Below are 13,421 nucleotides of genomic sequence, written 5' to 3'. Positions count from 1 at the left end.
GCAGTAACGGCCACTGTACGTACTGGGGAGGGAACAGCCACTATACATCCCTCAGCTGTTTCCCCTATGCAGCCCCGCGACGACAGCCACTGTACGTCTTTCTGCTGCAGCCACATCTGGAGACCACCTCGGTGTGCCAGCTACTGAGCACACACTGACAGGCAAAGGCAGGAGGAGTGGAACCGCGACAATGGCCACTGTATGCGTCGGGGAGGGAATGGCCACTGTACGTCCCTCATCCACTTCCTCCTCCTCCTACGGGAGTAGCCCCGCGGTAACAGCCACTGTACGTACTGGGGAGGGAACAGCCACTGTACGTCCCTCAGCTAGTTCCTGTTGGGCAGGCAGACCCGTGGCAACAGCCACTGTATGTGCCAGGGAGGGAACGACCACTGTACGTCCATTATCTGCCTCTTCCTCCTTCGGAAGCAGCGCCGCAGTAATGGCCACTGTACGTACTGGGGAAGGAACGGCCACTGTACGTCTGTCTGCTGCTACCCCAATGGGCTGTGGAACCGCGACGACGGCCACTGTATGCGTCAGAGAAGGGACGACCACTGTACGCCCTTCATCCACAGTCTCAAGGGTTCTTCCAGAGGGGAAGGTCCCTTGCGTGGCTGGCTCACTACCCCTCGGCTGCGTGGGACGTCCTTCTCTCTCTCCCTCCAGGTGTGGTTCCCCAGAGGTGCTGCCATTCCAGGAGTGGTGGCGAGGTCCTGTCACTGAAGGCCGGGTTCACGTCCTACAGTCTACCCCTGGATGACACTGGATCTTGACGGACGCCCTGCGGGAGAGGTGCTGCAGTCAACCCCTGACGGCGCCCCAATCCAGAGGCGACCGCAGCTCCAGGCCTCCCAGGGCCAGCCTGCGGACCCCAAGGCACGACCGCTCCGGCCCCATTCTCCATCATTCCTCTGCCAGGAGTATGAAGTGGCAGACCCGGCTCCTGACACTGTTTGGCCTCAGTCCCGAGGGCCCCTTACCAAGTCGAGGCCTGCACAGGAAAGGGCCTCCCTGCACCCCAGACCAGACATACGCCCGGGCAGCGACGCCCCCAAGAGCCGTCCCGTGCCTTCTACAGGAGGGCTCCCGAGAAGGATCCCCTCCCACTCCCAGGTGCCACCTCGGTTAAGCCCAGGCCTCAGTAGCCCAGTGACGCCACCTTCAACTCCCAGAGTCGTGCTAAAGACTTAATCAGTGAAAGTGACTATAAGTGATACAAGCAGTGAGACAGAAACAATACACAAAGGTCTCTACTCTAGTTTATTTAAAGTACTGTGTTTATGCCTAAACTCTCCGGAACCAGGGTAATGTACTAGTGTGCAGCCAAGAGACTAACCTACCAAGTGCAGTCCAAAAGACAGAGTGTGTGAACAGTGTCGCCACAGCTATGTGATATTTAAAATACGTGCCTCCACCACCGGGCCCCTCACCTCGCCACCCCCCACCCCACTGCGGAGCTGCAGCCCTACCCCCAGCCCAGGAGGACACCACGGCGGGCCAGGTCAGCGTGAGACTGGCCCAGACCAGGAAGGGCGCCGGGGCACCCCTAACTTGAGTCCCTCTTCTCCTCAACCTACCCAACTGTGACAACACAGGAATGAAAGACAACTTCATGGACGGAGCAGCCCTCACCAGGATCGGGGTGGGACTGCTCCAGATACAGTCCCAAGCAACACTGCGGTAATGGCCACCGTACGTACCGGGAAGGGAGTGGCCACAGTACGCCCCTCAGTTGCTTCCCCCTGTAGCTGTGCAGTAATGGACACCATACTACCGGGGAGGGAGCGGCCACCGTACACCCCTCAGCTACAGCCACATCTGGAGACCGCCTCGGTGTGCTAGCTATTGAGCACACACCGACTGGCAAAGGCAGGAGGAGTGGAACCGCGACAACGGCCACCATACGTCCCTCATCCACCTCCTCCTACGGGAGTAGCTCTGCGGTAACAGCCACCATACGTACCGGGGAGGGAGCGGCCACCGTACGCCCCTCAGCTACTTCCTGTTGAGCAGGCAGAGCCGCGACAATGGCCACCGTATGTGTCGAGGAGGGAACGGCCACCGTACGTCCTTCATCTGCCTCTTCCTCCTTCGGAAGCAGCACCGCAGTAACGGCCACTGTACGTCCCTCATCTGTCTCTTCCTCCTTTGGGAGCAGCACCGCATTAATGGCCACCGTATGTAAAGGGGAAGGAACGGCCACCGTACGTCCTTCTGCTGCTGCCCTTAGAGACTGTGGAACCACAACAACAGCCACCGTACGTGCTGGGGAAGGAGCGGCCACTGAACGCCCTTTGTCTGCAGTCTCAAGGGTTCTCCCGGAGGGGAAGGTCCCTTGCACGGCCAGCTCACTACCTCTCGGCTGCCTGGGACGCCCTTTGTTCTCTCCCTCCAGGTGTGGTTCCCCGGAGGTGCTGCCATTCCATGAGTGGTGGTGAGGTCCTGTTCCTGCCTTGCAGCCACCCCCTAGACGACGCCAGCCCCTGACAGACGCCCCACAGAAGAGGTGCCGCAGTCTGTTCCTGACGGCGCCCCGCTCGGTAGGCGACTGCAGCATCAGGCCTCCCAGGGCCAGCCAGCGGACCCCAAGGCGGAACCGCTCTGGTCCCACTCCCCGTCGGCCCTCCACCTGGAGTAAGAGGTGGCAGGCCCGACTCCTGAAGCTGTTTGGCCCCAGTCCCGAGGGCCATATCAGGTCGAGGCCCCCAGACGGATGGGCCTCCCTGCATCCCAGCTACGAAACACGCCCGGGCAGTGATGCCCCCGAGAGCTGTGCATTGTCTCCTGCAGGAGAGCTCTCCCGAGGGGCCACCTCCGCTAACCCCAGGAATAAGTGGCATAGTGATGACGTCTCCCACCTTTCAAGTCATGTCAGAAACTAAGTGAATGTGACAGTAGTGAATATGACAGCAAGCCAGTAACAAGATACTAGAAAGTGACGATCAGTACATATAAAAACAAGGGCAGTAACCTATGGTCAGTGAACACGATCAGCAAGGCGAATGTGACATACCAAAGTACTGTGCCTGTACCCAAGCCCTACGGAACCAGGGAGATGTATCAGTGGTGCCCCGAGATTAACTAGAACCAGCCAGTAAAGACAGAACCAGTGAACAGTGTGCCATGGCTAAGTGACATTCTCGTCTGCCGCGACTCAGGTATAGACAGAGCGCCCATGTAATGTGTAGAGTAATACTGACCAACCTGGCACTTCACTCCACCCACGTATAGTATATCCTGTCGAGCATATTAAATGACAATTGTGCCTTAGCTCCAACACCTACATTGTGCCCTAGTGACTTGTAATATCTATGTATGTTGATGTGATTGTATTTTGCCTCCGACATCATTACTGTGCTCGTGGGCACATTATGCCTGTAATAACAGCTCTGTCACCCTGTCCATTCTATATCCAGTGTATCTTTGTTCTTGTATTGTAAGGAGTTCGAATTAAGGCAATAGATGTGCTATGGTATACTGCCGAGTTTTTATGCCGTGTTCCTTTGTGAGTGCTTTACTTCCGGTCTAGAAAGAGGACCCCGCTCAGTCGCGGGCGTTTTTAGGACGAGAGGTAGGGCTAAAAACACCCAGCATACCAATGTTCTCTCGTGCATTGACTCAGGCGTAAATACCTTGCCCATGTGATATGTTATGCTAGTATTAATTAACTTGTCACTACGCTATTCGTGTTCAGTTTATCTTGATATGTGTATTGAAAGGAAATTGTGCATTGACTCAGGCATCAATACCGTGCCCACGCGACATGTTATATATGTGTATTGAAAGGAAATTGTACACTGACTCAGGCATCAATACTGTGCCCATGTGATACGTTATGCTAGCATTAGTCATCCTGTCACTTTACCCCATCCATATTCAGTGTATCTTTGTATGTATATTCAAAGGGAATTGAACTGAGACAATAGATGTATTAAGGCATACTGCCTAGTTTTTATGCCCTGTTCCTTTGTAAGTGTTCTACTTCCGGTCTACAAAGAGGACCCCGCTCAGTCGCTGGTGTCTTTAGAGCGAGAAGTCGGTCTAAAAACATCCACCATAACACTTAAACCAACATGACCTCAGTATATCACCTTTTTCTTTTTACTGTGGAGTAAGGAGGTTTGTGGGAAAGTTGAAGAGAATGTTCATAGACTGTATGGTCACAAGGAGGGAATGGATATAAACAGGGATATGAAAAATGGTTGATGTGTTAATTTAAAGGTTGAAGTAGATGCTGTAAGACAAAAAGAAGGTGGATATATATATGGAAAATGAGTGTGTGAGAAAGCGAGGTAAGATCGTTGAAGAGACTGGGAAACTGACAAGGGGTCAAGCTGGATGGATGTTTTTTGTATGAAAGAGTGTATGGCAGGTTTAACACCCCCTTTTTAACTTGACAGCCATCGGTTTAACTCTGATAGATAATGAAAAATGCAAATGTGTGGATGGTTATTCCTGTGATTTGGAGTGCTTTTGGGGGACTGGAATATTGAGTTAATTGCTGTGTGGACGATGTCATTGAACATGTTGATAAATGTTCCCTCTCATGTTTTTCTTGTTTATTGCTCTTTAAACCATACTTCATCCCATCTTGGTGTGGGAAAAATAGATGAGGATAACGAGGGACTTCAGAGAGCTGAGCCATTCCGAACTCGGTCCTACGCCAGTCTTTTGCTGGTTACCATGCTTGTAATAGCCGTGGAATATTTTTGCTCCAATGTCGAACTGTGAGACGCAGCAATGGCATATGCCACTGAAATTACCAAAATATTTGTTATGCTGGGTGTTTGTAGTCCTACCTCTCGTCCTAAAAACACCAGCGACTGAGAGGAGTCCTCTTTCCGGACCGGAAGTAAAGCACCCACAAAGGAACAGGACATAAAAACCAAGCAGTACACCTTAACACATCTATTGTCTTAATTCCTACACCGTTACAATATAGAACAGAGAGGCACTGGATATGCTTTTGACAGGGACACAGAGTTAGCCTTTAATACAAATGTTCACAGTTACACTCAGGACATAGTATTCCTCACTCACATATGGATAATGAATTATAATATCGTGATACCCGTATTCTGTTTATTGGCAGAACTAATCTTTTATATATCAAGTCTGATGCACTAGGGGTAGACAGGGCCAAGAGTTAAGGGAGTGAATATTACTATAAATGTACAGGGTGCGGGTCGCAACACTCGATGAAGTCACTTAGTCGCGGTAGCACTTATTCACAGGCTTTTGATTCTCCCGCGCACCACTGGTCTTGGCCCACGATTTCTATAAGTTCCCTTGTCTATAGTTCTTGATATTTTCTGTTCTGCCGGGTATCGGGCCTTAGTGTGTTAGTGGTAACTTAGTCACTTATATTATTCTGGCCTTCACTTTGTCACTTGTCACGATATATTCCCATCTCGACTGTTCACGACACAAGAGGCGTTAATGTCACTGTATACCCGTGTTTCCTGGGTATAATCTGCTGCAGTGCCCGGGCGTGAGGGGGAGGCTCTACGGGGAGCCTTCCTGCAGGGGGCAATGCACTGCCCCCAGGGGCGTCACGGCCTGGGTCTTAGCTATCGGCGGTGTGCAGGGAGGCCCTCCGGTCTGGGGGCCTCGACCTGGGAGGAGACCCTCGTACTGGAGCCTCGTCGGTGGGGTGCAGGGAGGCCCTCCAGTCTGGGGGCCTCGACCTGAGTGGTGGCCCTCGGGACTAGAGCCGAACAGCTGCAGGAGGCGGGCCTGTTGCCTCTGGCTCCGGGGGAAGAGAGAGCCTGGGTTGCCCGGATCTGGGGGCTGCTGGACAGGCCTGGGGATCTGGGGGCTGCGGCTGCCTGCAGGGGGAAGCGCCGTCAGAGGTGAACTGCAGCACTGTCTCCGTGGGGCGTCCGGCAGGGGTAGGGACCTCCCAGGGGTAGGTGGTAGGGCCTGGATCGGGCCACGCCACCACTCTGGCAGCACCTCCTGAGAACCATTCCTGTAGGGAGACAAAGGGCGTCCCACGCAGCCGAGAGGAAACGGGTCGGCCGTGCAAGGGACCTCCTGCTCCAGGAGGACCTTCAGAGTCACGAACGAAGGGCGTACAGTGGCCGCCTCTTCCCCGTCACATACAGTGGCTGTGAGCGCTGTTTCGTGATTCCTAGGGCCGGCAGCTGAAGGGCGCACAGTGGCCACTCCTTCCCCCGCACGTACAGTGGCCGTGCTGGCGGTGCTGCTCCCAAAGGAGGAAAAGGCAGGAGAGGGGTGCACGGAGGCTGCGCCCTCTCCAGTACGTGCAGAGGCCGCAGCTGTGGGTCTGTCTATCCTGGCACATACAGTAGCCATAGCCGTGGGCCTCCTTGCCCTTTGGGAAGTAACTGAGGGGCATACAGTGGCCGCCTCCTCCCTGTCACGTACAGTTGCTGTGAGCGCGGTGTTACTCCCAGAGGAGGAAAATGCAGGAGAGGGGTGCACTGAGGCCGTGCCCTCTCCGGTACTTACAGAGGCCATAGCCATGGGTCTGTCTACCCTAGTACGTACAGTGGCCGCACCCGTGGGCCTGCCTGCCCTTCGGGAAGTAACTGAGGGGCGTACAGTGGCTGCCTCCTCCCCTTCACATACAGTGGCCATGAGCGCGGTGTTACTCCCGTAGGAGAAAAAGACAGGAGAGGGGTGCACTAAGGCCACGCCCTCTCCGGTACGTACAGAGGCCACAGCCGTGGGTCTGTCTACCCTGGTACGTACAGTGGCCGTAGCCGTGGGCCTGCCTGCCCTGTGGGAAGTAACTGAAGGGCGTACAGTGGCCACCTCTTCCCCGTCACGTACAGTGGCCGTGAGCGCGGTGTTACTCCCGTAGTAGGAGGAGGTAGTGGACGAGGGACGTACAGTGGCTGCCTCCTCCTCGTCACATACAGTGGCCATGAGCGCGGCTCCATTACTCCTGCCTCTGCCAGTCGGGGCGCGTTCATTAACTAATGCCCCGAGGCCATCCCCAGAGGTGGCTGTGACCGAAGGGCGTACAGTGGCCGCCTCTTCCCCCTCACGTACAGTGGCCGTGATGGCAGAGTCACAGGGGGCTAACAACTGAAGGGCGTACAGTGGCCACCTCTTCCCTGGCACATACAGTGGCCGTACCGCGGTGTTGCCTGGGACTGACTCTGGATCAGTCCCACCCCGAACCTGGTGAAGGCTGCCCTGCTCGCAGGGTCGTTGTCTCTTCCCGCTTACTTGGTGTTGGGACAGTTGCGGGGAAGAGGGACTTAGGACAGGAGTGTCCCGTTGACCCTCTTGTTCCGGCTCAATAGCCCCGCCATGGTGTCCTCCTGGGGTGGTGGTGTGGTAGTGGCTTGGTGGGGGGGTGGGGGTGGCGGGAGGGGGGTCCGGCGGCGGCGAGTATTTTAATATTTGTAAGAAAAATCATAACTAATAGAAATTATTTTTATTTTCATTATTTTAGAATTTATGATCGTAGACATGTTTGGAAACTCCCTGTACTGTTGTTTGCAGATGATACTGTGTTGTTGAGTGAAGACGAAGGGGAGCTGCAAGGCTTGGTGGATGAGTTTGAGAGAGTGTGTAAGAAACGGAACCTAAAGGTGAATGTAGGGAAGAGTAAAGTGATGGTCTTTGAGAGAGGTGAAGTTAGTGAATGTACAGCGAGGTTAGATGGTGAGGAATTGGAAAATGCCAGTACGTTTAAGTATTTGGGTAGTGTGATGAGTAAGGATGGAGGTTTGGAGGGGGAAGTGCTTGAAAGGGTACAGCAGGGAAGAAAGGTTGCTGGTTCCTTGAAAGCAGTGATAAGAAACAGGGAAGTGAGCATGGAAGTGAAAAAGTTACTACATGACAGTATTGTGATACCAACTCTAACGTACGGAAGTGAAGCTTGGACATTGTTGGAAGGACACAAGTCAAGAGTGAGAGCAGTGGAAATGAGTTATTTAAGAGGAGCCTGTGGAGTCACGTGGAGAGACAGGCTGACGAATGAGGATATAAAGGAGCGTTGTGGTGTGGATGTGGATGTGATAGGAAGCGTTATGAGGAACACACTGAGGTGGTTTGGCCATGTGGAGAGGATGGAGGGTGAAAGACTGACGAAGAGAGTGTATGTGAGTGAGGTGGAGGGGGGAAGAGGGAGGGGGAGGCCGAGGATGAGATGGAGGGATGGGGTGGAGAGGTATATGAGAGAGGGGGGTGTGAGTTGGGAGCAGGGCAGTGAAATGGCGGGGGACAGGGCGACTTGGAGGCGATTTGTTTGTGGCCACCCCAAACGGGATTGAGGCGTCTGGCAATAGATAGATAGATAGACAGATAGACATGATACCGAAGTGGCAGGCCTTCACAACTACTTGCATAAATTCTATTTGGTTTATTGGATTTTGTGACCGATCTCTTACAGGGAATTGAATTGAACTGAAATATTTATTGTTGTAAAAGGTACAGAGCGCTAATACAACAAAAGAAGGTGGTGGGTTTCGCCAAACACCTTCTTCAGCCAATACAGTTACATACTGTACAGTCAGTAATTGGACATTCGTCAGTGTGGCCACACCGTGGATTTGGGGCGTGGCCACATGCCCTTTGAAAAAATAAGTTACACGCTATGTTATAAAATACAGAGGTATTCGTATCATGCATTACATACAGGAGTAAGGGTAGTACTAGAGTAGTACGGGAATACAGTGAACATAACAGTACCAGCCCTGGCCGAAGGCGATGACATAGCATCCCCTTATCAGCAGGTCAATGAGTGATGGCTACAACACCCTCCACCATCATCACACCTACTGTACTACACTCTCCAGCCACTACACTCTTCGTTTCAGATCCTCACTTCATTTAGTTGTACATATATTTTATACATATTCATCATTGGTACACAGTAGGCCTACTGTAACGTTTTTCTTATACTGGCAGTACATTTTGTTTTGCTAGGTGTTTTAGGCTCGGCTTCCCGTTCCTTAAACGCCTAACGTGTAGCGGGACTCTCTTTCGAGACCGGGGCTTAGACAAATAGGAGAGAGGCAGGACACAAAAACTCCAGGCAATAACTGAAATACAGCATAGTGTCCCTTGGAACGTCCAACCACCTCCACCAGGAATTCAGCATAGTGCCCCCGTGAACTCCCAGACACCCCGCAAGGACCCCAAGGAGGAGCAGCAGCAGCGCACAGAGACTCGGTGCGACAACGGCCCAAGTCAACCCGGGCCGTCCACCCCTATGACTCGGAACCCGCCCGCCGGCGCCATAGCAGGAATCCTTCACTACCTTCCGGGCGAACTTCCACCAACCAACCTCGGGGTGGAGCTCTCTGTCCAGCTCCTGCCTGCGCCCCTAAGGAGTCGACCTGTAGCCACTCCCGCCTTCTTGAGGAGACAGCCAGTAGCCACTTTGAAGGTGTCTTCCCTCTTGGGACAGCCGGCAGCCGCCCGGCCCTCGCTAAGAAATCGGCCAGTAGCCGACCTGAGGGTAACCAGGAGATGGCCGGTAGCCACTCCTGCCTTTGTCAGAAGGTGTCCTTTTGGAGACGGCCGGTAGTCACTCCACACCCTCTCCTGAAGGAGTCGGCCTGTAGCCTCTCCCACCTTCGTCAGACGGCCGGAAGTCACTCCAAAGGCATTGCCCCTGAGGCGCCTGTAACCACTCCACACCCCTCCTGCAGGAGTTGGCCTGTAGCCGCTCCCACCTTCGTCAGACGGCCGGTAGCCGCTCCGATGGCGTTGCCCGAGTCGGCTTGTAGCCGCTCCTCATTCCTGCTGAAGGAGTCGGCTTGTAGCCGCTCCTCATTCCTGCTGAAGGAGTCGGCCTGCAGCCACTCCCGCCTTCATCAGACAGCCGGTAGCTGCTCCGAAGGTGTTGTTCCCGAGATGGCCTGTAGCTGCTCTCCACCCCTCCCACAGGAGTTGGCCTGTAGCCGCTCCTGCCTTCGTCAGACGGCCGGTAGCCGCTCCAAAGGTGTCCCTGGGTTTGCTGGCAGTTATTCACCCTCTCAGGCCATGGCCAGTAGCTGGGCCTTGGCACCTTGTGGTCGCGCCCCCGGGAAGCCACGGCCATTAGCCAGGCCTCACGGCCAGAAGTGGCAGAGAGCAGCCATGTCACCCCAGCGTGAGACGAGTTCCCTGACCCCCGATGCAGAGGAAGTAGAGGAGTACTGGAGAGGCCCTATAGCTTCCCCCGGCCTCTGCTCCCTATGACTGGCCCTGGAGAAAACCCACCTGACGGACCCCGATGCAGACCGGTGCTGCAGCCCCTCCCTGATGGCCCTGCCTAGCTCTGGGGGCCGCAGCCCTCAGGAACCCCAGGCCCTCCCCAGAATGCCTGGGCGGGACCTCCCTATGCCTCGACTGCAGAGGGCCTCTACCTCCGGCAGGAACCTGGGCAAGAGATTCAGCCAATTGTTCGGCCCCAGTCTTGAGGGCCACACTCCTGTCCCCAGCCCGGAAAGTATGGGCCCCTTCGCCAACTGCAGCCCCAGACGAGAGAAGATGCCCCTGCGTGTGATCCCGTGCCCTCTCGGCACGGCCTTCCCTGGCGGTGCCCCTGCTCCGGCAGAAGTAGAGCCAGCTTGTCTTCCTGCCGCCCCCGCCACCCAGTGACCCTGGAGACAGTGACTGCCCCCCTATACCTCATACCAATTAATCTGGAAAGGCATGTATGGCAACACTGTTCCTGCCGAGATTCTGATTGGCTGCAGATGTTTGTTCGATTTCGTTGTTGCTGAAACTGATACTCTTTTTATTATCAGATATGATACTGAGTTTATCGAAAATACAATCGTCAAAAGCAATAAGAAATCCGTCATATACTTAACAATAATGAAATTTTCGTAGGAAGATAGAAATGTGAGTCAACAAAGTATTATAACAGTCCAAGTCAAGGTCAGCATTCGAACAATTCTTTTAAATCTCCGACACTCGATAATATAACAGAAAATTAAGGAAACCTGTTTAATATATGCGTTGGTGTAACACACATTTAAATTTTAAGATCAGTCCGTACTGTGATAATAGAGGAGATATAATGAAATAGTTTTCCTTTAGCCTACTTTGATTTTCGCAATTTTTTCAAACCTCCCTTCCCGCACAACTCGTCTTTTCATTAGAATTTTTAATTATTCAGAGTTGTGGCACGATTTAAGGGTACGGACTGATCTTAAAATTTAAATGTGTGTAACACCAACGCTTAGATTAACCCTATTCGGTGCAACCCTTGGCGATTTCCCACACTTACGACCCTAGTATCGAGAAAAGAATCTTGAGTAATATTATTGGTTTGACGAAGTGAAAGGAACGCATTCGGACACGTCGGCGCCGTTGCAAGGCAAGCGCCGCCAAACATATCGTACCGCACCCGCGCGCACTGAAACACACACACACACACACACACACACACATACACACGTTTAACTATTATCAAATTTAAAATTAATGTAAATATCAAATGATAAAATATTTTACCATTCACCAACGCTTATCATGTTTGCCATATATCAAAGCCGTAGGCTATATTTTCAGTCTGAGGGCTGCAGTATCAATAAACCGTTTACTGTTGTCTCACACACACCGTCCATAACATGGAAGTTGATAGCTTACACATCTTCCTCATCATCATCACCACCCTTCCTCCCTCACACTCACCACCTTCCATCTTCCTCACCACCACCTTCCCTCCCTCCATCACCCTCACACTCACCACTATATTCCCTTCTACCATACTCTCCGTCTCACTACCACCGCTTTTTTCTCACCACCATCTCTCTCACTCACTCGCCACCGCTAATACTCTCTCTTTCTTCCTCACCTTCATAACTCCTAAACCCACTTTCAGTGGATTTACTACTAGGTAGACTAGTTGATGGAGAGGTAGCTATTAGTCAAGGAAATTTAATAATGTAAGCATGTAAATAATACCTGGTTATACATGCGAGTATTTTTTTTTTATGCAAGAAAGAAGGACCCAAAGGGCAGGACCTGCAAATTGCTCCCTCCAAGAAAAAAACGACAGCAGAGCCAAATTCAAGATCAGTTCATTTCGAGATGCCTGGACACACTGTGTATGAAAGACTGTAGACCGTAGGCAGTAAAAAAAAAAACAGATGGAGACAATTCCAGAGTTGACCTGTTGCATACATGAATGACTGGAGCAACGGTTAACTCTTGCATTAAAGAGTTGGACAGAAAAGGGCTGAGTTTGTTGCTAAGACGGGTGCTGCGTGCCTGCTGTGGTGGTGGAGGGATGCAATCAGACAGTTCAGAGGAGCAGTGACCATTGAAGTGGCGATAGAAAAGAGACTGATGCAACAGTGCCGCGAAGAGACAGAGGTTGAAGGGAGCCAGTAAGAGGAAAGTTAATGAGACGAAAAGTCTCCGACTCCATCCTGTTGAGAAGATCTGTGTGGGGAGCCTCCCCACACATGACAGCTCTGCTCTAAACAGGGGCGAATAAAACCCGTGTATAAAGTCAACAACTGTGCAGGGCCGTGGGTTAGGTCTTCCTGACTAAAACCTAAGTGAAGAGTCCAGTCCTGCTGTGGACTAAAAATGGAAAGTACATAATGATGATGATGAGAATACTACTATATATTTCTTTCTAATGACTGAATATAATATTTAGCTACGCGAGTTTCAGCCACACTCAAAAAGTGTGTAACCTGGATGGGACGAGGACCCAACTCGCCATGTATCCCACCAACCACTTTCCCCAACCTCCTCCCTTTAGAAAGTAGTTATTTATTTTTCAAATGTCATTACAACTATATAATAATGAATTTATAGAAGTAAAAGATTATTCTTATTAATTTTACACGTGTGGGGTGAGGACTGAGTTGGTGCGTGAGGACTGTGTTGGTGTGTGAGGACTGTGTTGGTGTGTGAGGACTGTGGTGGTGTGTGAGGATTGTGTTGATGAGTGAGGACAGTGGTGGTGTGAGGACTGGTGGTGTGTGAGGACTGTGTTGGTGTGTGACGATTGCGTTGGTGTGTGAGGACTGGGTTGGTGAGTGAGGACTGTGGTGGTGTGTGAGGACTGTAGTGGTGTGTGAGGACTGTGCTCGTGTGTGAGGTCTGTGGTGGTTTGTGAGGATTGTGTTGGTGTGTGAAATATAATCTATTCGTGAGAACAAAACAGACTCGACCTTCTCATGGACCCACTTCACGTATAACTAAGGAGTGAGAAACAGGTAGACCTTTATCATACAAATGGATGGCGAGTGAGAAAGGGCCAGGGAGTACAGGAGGTAGATAAGGCAGAAGGCGGTAGATGTACGGGAGATAAATGCTTGAAAAGGCATACATATTGCATAATAAATGCAAAATTCCACATCAACAGCCTTGTGCCTTACCTACCTCCTATTCTGCCTGCCCCTCTGTTGTATGATAAAGGTCTACCTGCTTCTCACTCCTTACAGCTGAAGGAGGTCCTTGAGAAGGCTGAATCTGTTGTCACT

This window comes from Coenobita brevimanus, chromosome 98 (assembly GCF_032717465.1).
Source record: "Coenobita brevimanus isolate Jiangsu-jjx chromosome 98, ASM3271746v2, whole genome shotgun sequence".
NCBI lineage: Eukaryota > Metazoa > Arthropoda > Malacostraca > Decapoda > Coenobitidae > Coenobita > Coenobita brevimanus.
The sequence above is the reverse complement of the archived record's forward strand: the minus strand, read 5'-3'. Positions refer to the sequence as shown.